Genomic DNA, 18,949 nt, shown 5'->3' with positions numbered 1-18,949 from the left:
CTAACCCTCACCCCCACACTCATGCTAAACTTAACCCTCTCTCTCAGTCTAACCCTCAGCCTAACCCTTAAACTTACCCTAAACCTAACTCTAACCCTAACCCTAACCTCACACTAAACATAACCCTCAACCTAACCCTAACCCTAAACCTACCCCTCAACATAAAACTCACCCTAAACCTAACCCTCACCCTAACCCTAACCCTAAACCTCACCCTCACCCTAGACCTCACCCCAACCCTAATCCAAACCCTAAACCTAACCCTAACCCTAAACCTCAATCTCACCCTCACCCAAACCCTAACCCTAAACCTAACCCTCACCCTAACCCTAACACAAATGCAAAGCCTAAACTTCACCCACACCCTAACCCTCATCCTAACCCTTACCCTCACGCTAAACCTCACCCTAGGCTTAACCCTCAACCTAAGCCTAAACCTAAACCTCACCCTCACCTTCACCCTAACCCAAACCCTAAACCTAACCCTCACCCTAACCCTAATCCTCACACTAACCCTAAACCTAACCATAACCCTAACCCTCACCTTAACCCTTACCCTAATCCTAACCTTAACACTAACCCTCACCCTAATGCTAACCCTAACCCTAACCCTAACCCTTACCCGAAACCTCACCCTCACCCTAACCCTCACCCTAAACCTAACCCTAACCCTCACCCACACCCTATCCCTCACCCTCACCCTCACCCTAACCCTCAACCTAACCCTCACGCTCACGCTCACCCTAGTCCTAAACCTAACACTAATCCTCACACTAACCCTAACCCTCACCCTCATCCTCAGCCTAACCCTAACCCTAACCCTATACCTAAACCTAACCCTCACCCTCACCCTAAACCTAAACCTAACCCTAAACCTCACCCTCACCCTCACCCTCAACCTTACCCTATCCCTAACCCTAAACCCCAACCTAACCCTAAACCTCACCCTAATGCTAACCCTAACCCTAACCATAACCCTCACCATAACACTAATGCTAATCCTAAACCTCACCCTTAAGCTAACCCTCTACCTAACGCTTACACTCACACTAACCCTAAACCTAACCCTAATCCTCACACTAACCCTAATCCTCACCCTAAACCTAAACTTCAGCATCAACCTCACCCTCACCCTCACCCTAAGCCTAACCCGAACCCGAACCCTAATCCTAACCCTCACCCTCACCCTGACCCTCACCCTAAACCTAAACCTAAACCTCACCTTCATCCTCACCCTTACACTAACCCTAAACCTAACCCACACCCTAACCCTAACACTCACCCTAACCCTAACCCTTAACCTCACACTCACCCTAACTCTAACCCTAACCCTCAACCTCACCCTAACCCTCACCCTAACCTTAAGGCTAACCCTGACACTCACCCTCACCCTAACCTTCACCCTAACCCTTATCCTAACACTAACCCTAACCATAACCCTCACAGTAACCCTAAACCTCACCCTAACCCTAACCCTTAACCTCACACTCACCCTAACTCTAACCCTAACCCTCAACCTCACCCTAACCCTCACCCTAAACCTAAGGCTAACCCTGACACTCACCCTCACCCTAACCTTCACCCTAACCCTTATCCTAACACTAACCCTAACCATAACCCTCACAGTAACCCTAAACCTCACCCTAACCCTGACCCTAACCCTCATCCTAAACCTCCCCTTAAACCTAACCCTAGCCCTAAACCACACCCTAACCCGAACCCTACCCCTAATCCTCTCCCTCACCCTAACACTCACCGTCACCCTAACCCTCACTCTAAATCTAACCGTCAAGGACAACCTAACCCTCACCCTCACCCGAACCCTCACCGTCACTCTAACCCTCACCCTTACCTAAACATCACCCTACCCCTAAACCTCACCCTCACCCTAACAATAACCCTCATCCTCACCTGAACCCTAACCCTGAAACTAACCCTAACCCTCACCCTCACACTCACGCTAACCATAACCCTCTCTCTCAGTCTAACCCTCAGCCTAACCCTTACACTTACCCTAAACCTAACTCTAACCCTAACCCTAACCTCACACTAAACATAACCCTCACCATAACTCTAACCCTAACCCTACTCCTCAACATAAAACTTACCCTAAACCTAACTCTCACCCTAAGCGTAACCCTAAACCTCACCCTCACCCTAGACCTCACCCTAACCCTAATCCAAACCCTAACTCTAACCCTAACCCTTACCCTAACCCTAAACCTCAACTTCACCCTCACCCAAACCCTAACCCTAAACCTAACCCTCAACCTAACCCTAATCCAAATGCAAAGCCTAACCCTCACCCATACCCTAACCCTCATCCTAACCCTTACCCTCACCCTCACCCTCACCCTAAACCTCACCCTAGGTTTAACCCTCAACCTAAGCCTAAACCTAAATCTCACCCTCAACTTCACCCTAACCCTAACCCTAAATCTAACCCTCACCCTAACCCTAATCCTCACACTAACCCTAAACCTAACCAAAACCCTAACCCTCACCTTAACCCTTAACCTAACCCTAACCTTAACACTAACCCTCACCCTAACTCTAACCCTAACCCTAAACCTAACCCTTACCCCAACCCTCACCCTCACCCAAACCCTCAAACTAAACCTAAACCTAACCCTCACCCACACCCTAACCCTCACCCGAACCATCACCCTCACCCTCACCTTAAGGCTAACCCTAACCCTAATCCTAAACCTAACACTAATCCCCTCACTAACCCTAACCCTCAACCTCATCCTCAGCCTAACCCTAACCCTAACCCTAATCCTAAACCTAACCCTCACCCTCACAATAAAGCGAATCCTACCCCTCACCCTAGCACTCACCCTAACCCTTACCCTCACCCTTATCCTAACCTTAACCCTAGCCCTCAGCCTCAACCTAGCCCTCACCCTAACCCTAATCCTAACACTACCCATACAACTAACCCTAAACCTAACTCTTACCCTCACCGTCATCCTCACCATCACCCTCACCCTAACCCTCACCCTCACCCTCACCCTAATCCTAACCATAACCCTTACCCTGACCCTAAACGTAACTCTGACCCTCACCCTCACCCTCACCCTAAGCCTAACCCTAAACCTAAGCCTAATCCTAAACCTAACCATCACCTTCACCCTCACCCAAACCTAAACCTCACCCTAACCCTAACCCTAACCCTCGCCCTAACCCTTACCCTCACTGTCACTCTAACCCTCACCCTAACCCTAACCGTCACCCTAAACCTAACCCTAACCCTCACCCTCAACCTCACCCTCACCCTAACCCTAACCCTTACCCTCACCCTAACCCTAACCCTAACCCTAACCGTAACTCTAACCCTCAACATAACCCTCACCCTCACCCTAGCCCTAACCATAACACTAACCTCAGCTTAATCCTAACCTTAACGCTAATGCTATCCAAAAAATCAACCTCACCCTAACCCTCAGTCTAACCCTTACACTCACCCTAAACCTAATACTAAACCTAAACCTTACTCTAACCCTAACCCTAACCCTAGATCTTACCCTAACCCTTACCCTCACTGTCACTCTAAACCTCACCGTATCCCTAAACCTCACCCTAACCCTAACCCTAACCCTAACGCTCAACATAACCATCAACCTCACCCTCAACCTAAACCTAACCGTAACACAAACCCTCACCCTAACCGTAACGCTAACTGTAATGCTATCCCTAACCCTCACCCTCACGCTAATCCTCACTCAAACCCTTACCCTCAACCTAACCCTAACCCTAAAACTAAACCTCACACTAACGCTCACCCTAACCTTCACCCTAACCCTCACCCTAACCCTAAACCTTTCCCTCACCCTAATCCTAAACTTAACCCTAAGCCTCAGCCAAAGCGGCTCCCTAAACCTAACCATAACCCTCTACCTAACCCTAAAGCTAACCCTAAACCAAACCCTCACCCTAACCCTAAACCTCACCCTCACCCACACACTCACACTCAGCCTAACCCTAACCCTAAGCCTAATCCTAACCCGAACCCTCACACTCACCCTCACCCTAACTCTAACCCTAACCGTAACCCTAATCCTCACCCTAACCCTAACCCTAAACCTAACCCTCAACATAACCCTCAACCTCACCCTCACCCTAAACCTAACCGTAACCCTAACCCTCACCCTAACCGTAACTCTAACCCTAATGCTATCCCTAAATCTCACCCTTACCCTAACGCTCACTCTAACTCTTACCCTAAACCTAACCCTAACCCTAAAAGTAAACCTCACACTAACCCTCACCCTAAACCTAAACCTAACCCTAACCCTAACCCGAACCCTAACCCTAATGCTAACCCTCAACCTCAACCTCACCCTACCCCTCACCCTAAACCTAAACCTAACCCTAATGCTATCCCTAACCTCACCCTCACCTTAAACCTCATTCTAACCCTTACCTTCACTCTAACCCTCACCCTAACCCTAACCCTAACACTAACACTAAACCTCACCCTAACCCTGGCCCTAAACCTAAACGTAACCCTCACCCTCACCCTAACGCTTACCCTAACCCTCAACCAAAACCTAACCCTCACACTTACCCTAACCCTCACCCTAAACCTTACCCTCACCCTAACAATAACCCTAAACCTAATTCTAACCCTCACCCTTACCCTAAGCCTAACCTGAACCCCAACCCTCACCCTCACACTCACCCTAACTCTAATGCTATCCCTAAACCTCACCCTCACCCTAAACCTCATCCTAACCCTTACCGTCACCATAACCCTAAACCTAACCCTAACCCTAATCCTCACTATAACCCTAACCCTTATCCTCACCCTAACCCTCACAGTTACCTTAACCCTCACTTTAAATCAATCCACCACCCACACCCTAAAACTCACCTGAACCCGAACCCTCACCCTCACCCTAGGCCTACCCTAAACCTCACCCTAACCCTAACCCTCACCCTAAACCTAACTCTAACCATCACCCTCATACTAACCCTAACCCTCACCTTAACTCTCACCCTAACCCAAACGCTAACCCTAACCCTCACTCTCACCCTAAACTTCATGCTAACCCTTATCCTCACACTAACCCTAACCCTAACCCTCACATAAACCCTAACCCTCACCCTAACCCTAAACCTACCCCTCACATTACCCCTCACCCTAACCCTAAGCCTCACCAAATCCTAACCCTAACCCTCACTTTCACCCTAACCCTCACCGTCACCCTAACCCTCACCCCAACCCTAAACTTGAGCTACACCCTCACCCTCACCCTGACCGTAACCCTCACCCTAACCTTCACCCTCTCCCTAGCCCTCACCCTAAAACTAACCCTAACCCTAACCCTCATCCTCAACCTCACCCTCACCCTAACCCTAACCCTAACACTAAACCACACCCTCACCCTAACACTCACCCTAACCATTACCCACACCCTAACCCTAACCCTCACACTAACTCTAACCTTCACCCTATACCTAAACCTATTCCTCAGCCTAACCCTCATCCTAACCCTAACCCTAAACCTAACCCTAACCTTAAACCTAACCCTCACCCGAACCCTATCCCTCACCCTCACCCTCACACTCACCCTCAGCCTAACCCTAACCCTAACCCTAACCTTAAACCTAACCCTCACCCGAACCCTATCCCTCACCCTCACCCTCACACTCACCCTCAGCCTAACCCTAACCCTAACCCTCATCCTAACCCTAACCATCACCCACACCCTCAGACTAACTCTAAACCTAAACCTTACCCTAACCCTCACCCTCACCCTAAACTTAACCGTAACCCTATCCCTAACCCTCACCCTAACCCTAACTCTCAACCTAAACATAGCCCTAAACCTCACCCTCACCCTAACCCTAACCCTCACCCTCACCCTCACCCTCACCCTAACCCTAACCCTAATCCTAAACCTAACACTAATCCTCACACTAACCCTAACCCTCACCTTCATCCTCAGCCTAACCCTAACCCTAACCCTAATCCTAAACCTAACCCTCACCCTCACCCTAAACCTAAACCTAACCCTAAACCTCACCCTCACCCTCACCCTCAACCTTACCCTAACCCTAACCCTCACCCTAATGCTAACCCTAACCCACACCCTAACACTAATGCTAATCCTAACCCTCACCCTTACCCTAACCCTCTCCCTAACCCTTAAACTCACACTAACCCTAAACATAACCCTAATCCTCACACTAACCCTAATCCTGACCCTAAACTTCAAACTCACCCTAACCCTCACCGTCACCCTAACCCTCACTCTAAACCTAACTCTCACACACACCCTAACACTCACCCTAACCGTCACCCTCAACCTAAACATCACCCTAACCCTAACCCTCACCCTCACCCTAAACTTAACTCTAAACATAACCATAATCCTAGCACTCACCGTAACACTCACCCTAACACTCAGGCTAACCTGAAACCTCACTCTCACCCTAACACTCACCCTAAACCTTACTCTCACTCTAAACTTAAGCCTTATGCACACCCTCACACTAAACCTAACCCTCACCCTAACAATAACGCTAACCCTACCCCTCACCCTAACACTCACCCTAACCCTAACCCTCACCCTTATCCTAACCTTAACCCTAGCCCTAAGCCTCACCCTAGCCCTCACTCTAACCCTAAACCTAACAATACCCATACAACTAACCCTAAACCTAACTCTCACCCTCACCGTCATCCTCACCATCACCCTCACCCTAACCCTCACCCTCACCCTCACCCTAATCCTAATCATAACCCTTACCCTCACCCTAATCCTAACTCTGACCCTCACCCTCACCCTCACCCTAAGCCTAACCCTAAACCTAAGCCTAATCCTAAACCTAACCATCACCCTCACCCTCACCCAAACCTAAACCTCACCCTAACCCTAACCCTAACCCTAGCCCTCGCCCTAACCCTTACCCTCACTGTCACTCTAACAATCACCCTAACCCTAACCCTCACAATAAACTTAACCCTAACCCTCACCCTCACCCTGACCCTCACCCTAACCATAACCCTTACCCTCACCCTAACCCTAACCCTAACCGTAGCTCTAACCCTCAACATAACCCTCACCCTCACCCTAACCCTAACCGGAACACTAACCCTCACTCTAACCCTAACCTTAACGCTAATGCTATCCAAAAAATCAGCCTCACCCTAACCCTCAGTCTAACCCTTATAATCACCCTAACCCTAACCCTAATACTAAACCTAAACCTCACTCTAACCCTAACCCTAACCCTAGACCTCACCCTAACCCTTACCCTCACTGTCACTCTAAACCTCACCGTATCCCTAAACTTCACCCTAACCCTAACCCTAAACCTCACCCTCACCCTCATCCTAACCTTAACCCTAACACTAACCCTCAACTTAACCCTAACCCTAAACCTAACCCTCAACATAACCCTCACCCTCACCCTCACCCTAAACCTAACCATAACCCTAACCCTCACCCTAACCGTAACTCTAACCCTACTGCTATCCCTAAATCATACCCTCACTCTAACCCTCACTCTAACTCTTACCCTCAACCTAACCCTAACCCTAAAACTAAACCTCACACTAACCCTCACGCTTAACCTAAACCTAACTGTAACCCTCACCCTAACGCTCACCCTAACCCTCACCCTAACCCTAAACCTTTCCCTCACCCTAATCCTAACCCTAACCCTAAGCCTCAGCCAAAGCGTCTCCCTAAACCTAACCATAACACTCAAACTAACCCTAATGCTAACCCTAAACCAAACCCTCACCCTAACCCTAAACCTCACCCTTACTCACACGCTCACACTCAGCCTAACCCTAACCCTAACCCTAATCCTAACCCTAACCCTCACAATCACCCTCACCCTAACGCTAACCCTAACCCTAACCCTGACCATCACCCTAACCCCAACCCTATCCGTAACCCTCAGCCTAACCCTAACCCTCAGCCTAACCCTAACCCTAACCCTCAACCTAACCCTAATCCTAACCCTAATGCTATTCCTAAACCTCACCCTCACCCTAACCCTCGCTCTAACCCTAAACCTAAACCTAACCCTCACCTTAATGCTCACCCTAACCACAACCTAACCCTAAACCTCACCCTCACCCTAAACCTTACCCTCCCCGTAACCCTAACCCTAACCCTAACTCTAACCCTCACCATGAACCTAAGCCTAACCTGAACCCTAACCCTCACCCTAAACCTCACCCTAAATCTAACGCTATCCCTAAACTTCACCCTCACCCTAAACCTCATCCTAACCCTTACCCTCATCATAACCTTAACCCTAATCCTAATCCTCACCACAACCCTAACCCTCACCCTCACCCTAGCCCTCACCCTAAAACTGACCCTAACCCTAACCCTCACCCTCAACCTCACCCCACCCTCAACCTAACCGTAACCCTAACTCGAACCCTAACCCTAATGCTAACCCTCAACCTCAACCTCACCCTAACCCTCACCCTAAACCTAAACCTAACGCTAATGCTATCCCTAACCTCACCCTCACCTTAAACCTCATTCTAACCCTTACCTTCACTCTAACCCTCACCCTAACCCTAACACTAACACTAACACTAAACCTCACGCTAACCCTGGCCCTAAAACTAAACGTAACCCTCACCCTCACCCTAACACTTACCCTAACCCTCAACCTAACCCTAACCCTCACCCTCACCCTAACCCTCACCCTAAACCTTACCCTCACCCTAACAATAACCCTAAACCTAACTCTAACCCTCACCCTCACCCTAAGCCTAACCTGAAACCCAACCCTCACCCTCACACTCACCCTAACTCTAACGCTATCCCTAAACCTCACCCTCACCCTAAACCTCATCCTAACCCTTACCGTCACCATAACCCTAAACCTAACCCTAAACCCTCAACCTAACCGTAACCCTAACTCGAACCCTAACCCTAATGCTAACCCTCAACCTCAACCTCACCCTAACCCTCACCCTAAACCTAAACCTAACGCTAATGCTATCCCTAACCTCACCCTCACCTTAAACCTCATTCTAACCCTTACCTTCACTCTAACCCTCACCCTAACCCTAACACTAACACTAACACTAAACCTCACGCTAACCCTGGCCCTAAAACTAAACGTAACCCTCACCCTCACCCTAACACTTACCCTAACCCTCAACCTAACCCTAACCCTCACCCTCACCCTAACCCTCACCCTAAACCTTACCCTCACCCTAACAATAACCCTAAACCTAACTCTAACCCTCACCCTCACCCTAAGCCTAACCTGAAACCCAACCCTCACCCTCACACTCACCCTAACTCTAACGCTATCCCTAAACCTCACCCTCACCCTAAACCTCATCCTAACCCTTACCGTCACCATAACCCTAAACCTAACCCTAAACCCTCAACCTAACCGTAACCCTAACTCGAACCCTAACCCTAATGCTAACCCTCAACCTCAACCTCACCCTAACCCTCACCCTAAACCTAAACCTAACGCTAATGCTATCCCTAACCTCACCCTCACCTTAAACCTCATTCTAACCCTTACCTTCACTCTAACCCTCACCCTAACCCTAACACTAACACTAACACTAAACCTCACGCTAACCCTGGCCCTAAAACTAAACGTAACCCTCACCCTCACCCTAACACTTACCCTAACCCTCAACCTAACCCTAACCCTCACCCTCACCCTAACCCTCACCCTAAACCTTACCCTCACCCTAACAATAACCCTAAACCTAACTCTAACCCTCACCCTCACCCTAAGCCTAACCTGAAACCCAACCCTCACCCTCACACTCACCCTAACTCTAACGCTATCCCTAAACCTCACCCTCACCCTAAACCTCATCCTAACCCTTACCGTCACCATAACCCTAAACCTAACCCTAAACCTAATCCTCACTATAACCCTAACCCTTATCCTCACCCTAACCCTCACAGTCACCTTAACCCTCACTTTAAATCAATCCACCACCCACACCCTAAAACTCACCCGAACCCTCACCCTCACCCTCACCCTAGCCCTACCCTAAACCTCACCCTAACCCTAACCCTCACCCTAAACCTAACACTAACCATCACCCTCATACTAACCCTAACTCTCACGTTAACCCTCACCCTAACCCTAACGCTAACCCTAACCCTCACTCTCACCCTAAACTTCACCCTAAACCTTATCCTCACACTAACCCTAACCCTAACCCTAACCCTCAAATAAACCCTTACCCTCACCCTAACCCTAAACCTACCCCTCACATTACCCCTCACCCTAACCCTAACCCTAACCCTCACCAAATCCTAACCCTAACCCTAACCCTCACCTACACCCTCACCCTCACACTAACCCTCACCCTAACCTTCACCCTCACCCTTGCCCTCAACCTAAAACTAACCCTAACCCTAACCCTAACCCTCACCGTCAACCTCACCCTCAACCTAACCCTAACCCTAACCCTAAACCACAACCTCACCCGAACAGTCATCCTAACCATTACCCTCACCCTAACCCTAACCCTCACACTAACTCTAACCCTCACACTATACCTAAACCTACTCCTCAGCCTAACCCTCATCCTAACCCTAAACCTAAACCTAACCCTTACCTTAAACCTAACCCTCACCCGAACCCTATCCCTCACCCTCACACTCACTCTCAGCCTAACCCTAACCCTAACCCTCATCCTAACCCTAACCATCACCCACACCCTGAGCCTAACTCTAATCGTAAACCTAATCCTAACCCTCACCCTCACCATAAACTTAACCATAAACCTATCCCTAACCCTCACCCTAACCCTAACTTTCAACCTAACCATAGCCCTAAACCTCACCCTCAACCTAACCCTAACCCTAACCCTCACCCTCACCCTAACCCACACCCTTACCCTAACGCTAACCCTAACCCTCACCCTAAACCTCACCCTAAACCTTACCTTCACCCTAACCTTAACCCTAACCCTAATCCTCACACCAACTCTAACCTTAACCCTAAACCTAAACCTCACTCTCACCCTCACCCTCACCTTAATCCTAAACCTAACCCTAACCCTCACCCTAACCCTCACCGTCACTCTAACCCTCACACTAAACCTAACCGACACCCACACCATAACCCTCACCCTCACCCGAAACCTCACCCTCACCCTAAACCTCACACTCACCTTAACCCTATCCCTAACCCTAATCCTCACCCTAACCCTAACCCTAATCCCCACCCTCACCATCACCCTCACCCTAACCCTAATCGCAAACCTTACCCTCACCCTAACCCTAACCCTAACACTAAAACTAACCCTCACCCTTACCCTCACCCTAACCCTAAACATAACCATCACCATCACCCAAAACCTAACCCTCATCCCCACCCTAACATTAACTCTCACCCTAAACCTAACGATAAACCTCACCCTCAGCCTAACCCTTACCCTAACCCTAAAACTCACCCTAAACTTCACCCTAAACCTAACACTAACCCTAACCCTCACCCGAATCATAACCCTCACCCTAACCTTTATCCCCACAGTAACCCTAAACGTAACCCTAACTCTAACCCTACCCCTCACCCTAACCCTAACCCTAAACCTAAACCTCACCCTCACCCTAACCGTAACCCTAAACCTCACCCTCACCCAAACCTCACCATCACCCTAACCGTCACCGTCAAAATAACCCTCACCCACACCCTAACCCTCACCCTCACCCTCACCAGAACCTGAATCCTAAACATCACCATAAACCTAACCCTCAACCTAAACACGACTCTAACCCTCACCCGAACCCTAATCCTCACCCTCACCCTCACTCTCACCCAAAGCCTAACCCTCACCATAATCCTAACACTCATCCTAACCCTAGACCTAACCGTAACCCTCACACTAACCCTCACCCTAACCCTAACGCTAACCCTAACCCTCACCCTCACGCTAAACCTCACCCTAACCCTAACCCTAAACATAACCCTAATCCTCATACTAACCCTAACCCTAAACCTAACCCTAACCCTCACATTAACCCTCACCCTAATTCGAATCCTAACCCTAACCCTCACACTAACGCTAACCCTAACACTAACCCACACCCTCACCCTAACCCTCACTGTCACCCTGACCCTCAACCTAACCCTAACTCTTACCCACACACTAAACCTCACCATCACCCTCACCCTCACCCTCAACCTAAACCTCACCCTCACCCTAACCCTAACCCTAACTCTAATCCTCACCCTAAACCTAACCTTCAGCCTCAACCTCATCCTCACCCTAAGCCTAACCCTAACCTGAACCCTAATCCTAACCCTCACCCTCACCCTCACCTCACCCTAAACCTAAACCTAAACCTCACCTTCATCCTCACCCTTACCCTAACCCTAAACCTAACCCACACCCTAACCCTAACACTCACCCTAACCCTAACCCTTAACCTCACACTCACACTAACCCTAACCCTAACCCTCAACCTCACCCTAACCCTCACCCTAACCCTAAGGCTAACCCTGACACTCACCCTCACCCTAACCCTTACCCTAACCCTTATCCTAACACTAACCCTAACCCTAACTCTAATCCTTAAAGTAACCCTAACCCTCACCCTAACCCGGACCCTACCCCTCATCCTAAACCTCACCCTAAACCTATCCCTAACCCTAAACCACACCCTAACCCGAACCCTACACCTAATCCTCACCCTCACCCTAACACTCACCGTCACCCTAACCTTCACTCTAAATCTAACTGTCACGGACAACCTAACCCTCACCCGAACCCTCACCGTCACTCTAACCCTCACCCTTACCGAAACATCACCCTAACCCTAACCCTCACCCTCACCCTAACCATAACCCTCACCCTCATCTGAACCCTAACCCTGAAACTAACCCGAACCCTCACCCTCACACTCACGCTAACCTTAACTCTCTCTCTCAGTCTAACCCTCAGCCTAACCCTTACACTTACCCTAAACCTAACTCTAACCCTAACCCTAACCTCACACTAAACATAACCCTCACCCTAACCCTAACCTTACCCCTCACCATAAAACTCACCCTAAACCTAACCCTCACCCTAACCCTGACCCTAAACCTCACCCTCACCCTAGACCTCACCCTAACCCTAATCCAAACCCTAACCCTAACCCTTAACCTAACCCTAAACCTCAACCTCACCCTCACCCAAACCCTAACCCTAACCCTAAACCTAACCCTCACCCTAACCCTAACCCAAATGTAAAGCCTAACCCTCACCGACACCCTAACCTGCATCCTAACCCTTACCATCACCCTCACTCTCACCCTAAACCTCACCCTAGGCTTAACCCTCAACCTAAGCCTAAACCTAAACCTCACCCTCACCTTCACCCCAAGCCTAACCATAAACCTAAACTTCACCCTAAACCTAATCCTCACACTAACCCTAAACCTAACCATAACCGTAACCCTCACCTTAACCCTTACCCTAATCCTAAACTTAACCCTAATCCTCACCCTCACCCTAACCCTCACCCTCAAACTATCCCTCACCCTAAACCTAACCCTAACCCTCACCCACACCCTAACCGTCACCCGAACCCTCACGCTCACCCTCACCCTAACCCTCACCCTCACCCTCACCCTAATCCTAACCCTAACACTAATCCTCACACTAATCCTAACCCTCACCCTCACCCTCAACATCATCCTTAGCCTAACCCTAAACCTAACCCTAATCCTAAATCTAACCTTCACCCTCACCCTAAACCTAAACCTAACCCTAAACCTAACCCTCACCCTCACCCTCAACCTAAACCTAACGCTAACCCTAACCCTCACCCTAACCCTCACCCTAACCCTAACTCTAACCCTCACCCTAACGCTAACCTTAAACCTAACCCTAACCTTCACCCTAACCCTCACCCTAACACTAATGCTAATCCTAACCCTCACCCTTACCCTAACCCTCTTCCTAACCCTTACACTCACCCTAACCCTAATCCTATCCCTAATCCTCACACTTACCCTAATCCTAACCCTAAACCTCAAACTCACCCTAACCCTCATCTTCACCCTAACCATCACTCTAAACTTAACCCTCACCCACACCCTAATACTCACCCTAACCGTCACCCTCACACTAACCTTAACCCTAACCCTAAGTCTCACCATAACCCTAACCATAACGCTAACACTCACCCTCACCCTAACCGTAACCCTCATCGTAACCCTAACCCTACCCCTAACTCTAACCCTAAACAGAACCCTCACCCTCACCCTAACCTTAACCGTAACCCTAACCCTCACCCTAACCCTAACCCTAAACCTAATGCTATAGCAAAACCTCACCCTAACCCTAACACTCACTCTAACCCTTAAACTCACCCTAACCCTAACCCTAATCCTAAACCTAAATCTCACTCTAAACCTAACCCTAACCCTAGCCCTCACCCTAACCCTTACCCTCACTGTCACTCTAAACCTCACTGTAACCCTAACCCTCATCCTGACCCTAAACCTCACCCTAACCTAACCCTAACCCTATCCCTAACCCTCAACATAACCCACACCCTCACCCTCACCCTAAACCTAACCGTAACCCTAACACTCACCTTAACCATAACCCTAACCCTAATGCTATCCCTAACCCTCACACTCACCCTAACCCTCATCCTAACCCTTACCCTCACCCTAACCCTAACCCTCACCCTAAACCTAACCCTCATCCTAACACTTACCCACACCCTAACCCTCACCCTAACCCTAACCCTAAACTTCACCCTAACCCTAACCCTAACTTGCACACTAACCCTAACCCTAACCCTCACACTAAACCTAACTCTCAAACTAACTCTAACCCTAACCCTCAGCCTAACCCTCACCCCAACCTATCCCAACCCTAATCCTCAGCCTATACTTAAACTTAACCGAAACCCTCACCCTAACCCTCACCCTCACCCTAACCCTAATGTTAACCCTAACCCTCACACTCACCCTAACCCTAACCCTAAACCTTACGCTCACCCTAACCCTAACCCTCACCCTCAACCTAACCCTCACCCTAACATTTAACCACACCCTAACCCTCACCCTCACCCTCACCCTAACCCTAACGCTAACCCTAACCCTAACCTGCACACTAACCCTAAACCTAGCCCTCAGCCTAACCCTCATCCTAACCTTAACCCTAAACCTAACACTCACCCTAACCCTAACCCTAACCCTAATCCTCACCGTAACCCTAAACCTCACCCTCACGCTCCCCATCACCCTCAGCCTAACCCTAATCCTAAACCTCACCCTCACCTTACTCTAACCCTAAACCTAACCCTAACACTCACCCTCACCCTCACCCTCAGGCTAACCTTCACACTCACCCTCACACTAACCCTCAACCTCACCCTAAACATCACCCTATCCCTAACCCTCACGCTAACCATAACCCTAAAACTCACCCTAACGCTAACTCTCAACCTAACCCTCACCCTAACCCTAACGCTAACCCTAACCCTCACCCTCTCCCTAACACTCACTTTATCCCTTATTCTCACACTAACCCTAACCCTAAGCCTAACATTCACTCTAACCCTAACGCTCACCCTAATCCTATCCTGACACCTTACCCTAACACTCAGCATAACCCTATCCCTAACCCTGACCCGCAAACTAAACCTAATCCTAATTGTAACGCTCACCCTAACCCTAACCCTAATCCTAACCCTAATCCTAACCCTCACCCTCACTCTAACCCTCACCCTTACACTTACCCTCACACTAATCCTATCCCTAAACCTAACCCTGACCCTACCTCTCACCAGAACACTCACCCTCACATAACCCTGACACTCACACTAAACATCATCCTAACCCTAACAATAACACTCACCCTAACCCCAACCCTAACTGTAACCCTAACCCTCACACTAACCCTAAACCTAACCCTCACCCTCACACTCACCCTAACCCTCACCCACACGCTCACCCTAATCCTAACACTAACCCTAACCGTAGACCACACCCTCACCCTAATCATCACCCTAACCCTAACCCTTACCTAACCGAAAACCTCACCCTCACCCCCACCCTCACCCTAGCCCTCACCCTAACACTAACCCTCACCCTAACCCTAATCCTAACCCTACCGTCACCCTAACCCTAACCCTAAACCTAACCATAACACTCATCCTAACCCTAAACCTAAACCGAATGCTAACCCTAACCCTAAACCGAATGCTAACCCTAAACCTCACACCCTAACCCTCACCGTAACCGTTACCGTCACCCTAACGCTAACCCTAACCCTCACACTAAATCTAACCCTCACCCTAATCCTAACCCTCTCCCTCAACCTAACCCTCACCCTAACACTTACCCACACCCTAAACCTCACCCTAAAACTCACCCTAAACCTAACCTTCACCCTAAAACTCACCCTAACCCTCGGCCTTACCCTAAAGTTTACCCTAACCTTTAGCCTCACCCTAACCCTTAACCTAACCCTAAACCTAACCCTCACACTAAACCTAACCCTAACCCTTAGCCTAACCCTTATCCTAACCCTAAACCTAACCCTAACCCTCAGCCTAACCCTATCCCTAACCCTAATCTTCACACTAACCCTAACCCTAAACCTCAGCCTAAACCTCATCCTAACCCTAACCCAAACCCTAACCCTCATCGTAATCCTAACTCTAACCCTCACCCTCCCCATAACCCTCAGCCTAACTAACCCTAATCCTAACCCTAATCCCTACCCTCACCCTCACCCTCACCCTAACTCTATCACTAAACCTAACCCTAACACTCACCCTCAACCTCACCCTAACCCTAACGCTCACCCTTTACCTCACTCTCACCCTAACCCTAACCCTAACCCTCACCCGAACCCTCACCCTGACTCTAACACTCACCCTAACCCTAAACCTAACCCTAATCCTAAACCTAACGCTCACCCTCAAACTCACCCTAACCGTAACCCTAACCCTCACCCTCACCCTAACCCTCACACTTACCCTAATCCTCACCCTAACCCTTACCATAAACCTAACCATAACCCTCACACTAACCGTAACACTCACCCTAACCCAAACCCTAAGCCTAAACTTCACCCTCACCCTGTCACCCTCAGCCTAAACCTAACCCTAACCCTATTCTTATCCCTAACCCTCAACCTCACACTCACCCTAAACCTAAACCTAACCCTAACCCTCACACTCACCCTCACCGTCACTGTCACCCTAACCCTCACCCTCACCCTAACCCTCATCCTCACCCTAAATATCACCCTGACCCTAACACTCACCGTAACCCTAACCCTAACCCTCTCCCTAAACCTAACCTCATTCTAACCCTCACCCTCACCCTAATCCTCACCCTAACCCTCAACCTTACCCTAAACCTCACCCTAACCCTTACCTTCACCCTAACCATAAACCTCATCCTCAACCTAACCCTCTGCCTGACCTTTACCCTTACCCTAATCCTTATCCTAAATGTAAAACTAACCCTCACACTAACCCTAAACCTAACACTCAGCCTAACATTTATCCTAACCCTAACCCTAACCGTAACCCTCACACTAACCCTAACCCTAACCCTCAACCTAACACTCATCCTAAGCCTAATACTAACCCTAACCCTCACCCTCACCATGCCCTAACCCTAACACTCACCCGAACCCTAACCCACACCCTCAACCTCCCCATCACCCTCAGCCTAACCCTAATCCTAACCCTCAACCTCACCTTCACCATAACTCTAATGCTCAACCTAACCCTAACACTCACCTACACCCTCACCCTAAAACTAACCCTATCCCTATACCTCACCCTAACCCTAATTCTCACCCTATACCTCACCCTCACCCTAACCCTAAACCAAAGCCTAACCCTCACCCTAACCCTCACCTAACCCTAACACTAACCTTAACCCTCATCCTCACACTAAACCTCACCCTAACCCTTACTCATGCCATAACCCTAACCCTAACCCTAATCCTTACCCTAACACTAACCCTCTCCCACACCCTAACTCTCAACCTCACCCGAACCCTCACCCTCACTCTAACACTCTACCTAACACTAACCCTAACCCTAATCCTAAACCTAACCCTCACCATCAAACTCACCCTAACCCTAACCCTAACCCTAACTGTAACCCTCACCCTCACCATCACCCTAACTCTCACACTCACCCTAAAACTCACCCTACCACTAACCCTACCCCTCTCCCTAACCCTAACCCTAACCCTAACTCTCAACCTAACCGTAAACCTAGCCCTAACCCTCACCCTCACACTAAAACTAAACCTAACGCTAACCCACACCCGAACCCTAATCCTCACCCACAACCTAACCCTCACCCTCACCCTCACCCTCACCCGAAACCTCATCCTCACCCTAACCCTCACCATAACCCTAACGCTAACCCTAACCCTCATCCTCACCCTAACCGTCACCCTAAACCTTATCTTCACACTAACAAAAACCCTCACACTAACCCTATCCCGGAACATCACCCTAACTCTCACCCTAACTCTAACCCTAAACCTAACCCTAACACTAACCCTCACACTAACCCTAATCCTCACCCTATCCCTAACCCTAAACCTAACCCTCACCATATCCCTCACCCTCACCCTAACTCTAATGCTAACCCTAACTCTCACCCTCACCCTAACCCTCACACTAACCGTTACCCTCACCCTAAACTTAACCTTCCCCCTCACCCCAAATCTCACCATAACCCTCACATTCACCCTAACCCGCAAAATAACCCTAACCCTAAGCCTAATGCTCACCTTAACCCTCACGCTCACCGTAACCCTAAACCTAACCCTAACCCTCACCCTAACCGTAACCCTCACCCTCACCCTAACCCTCACCCTAACCCTTAACCTCACACTAACCCTATCCCTAACCCTAAACCTAACGCTAACTCTCACCAGAAAACTCACCCTCACCCTAACCCTCACCCTCACGCTAAACATCACCCTAAACCTAAA

This window comes from Dipodomys spectabilis, unplaced genomic scaffold (genome assembly GCF_019054845.1).
Source record: "Dipodomys spectabilis isolate Male_0828 unplaced genomic scaffold, ASM1905484v1 ptg000084l, whole genome shotgun sequence".
Lineage (NCBI taxonomy): Eukaryota > Metazoa > Chordata > Mammalia > Rodentia > Heteromyidae > Dipodomys > Dipodomys spectabilis.
This window is presented reverse-complemented; position numbering follows the sequence as displayed.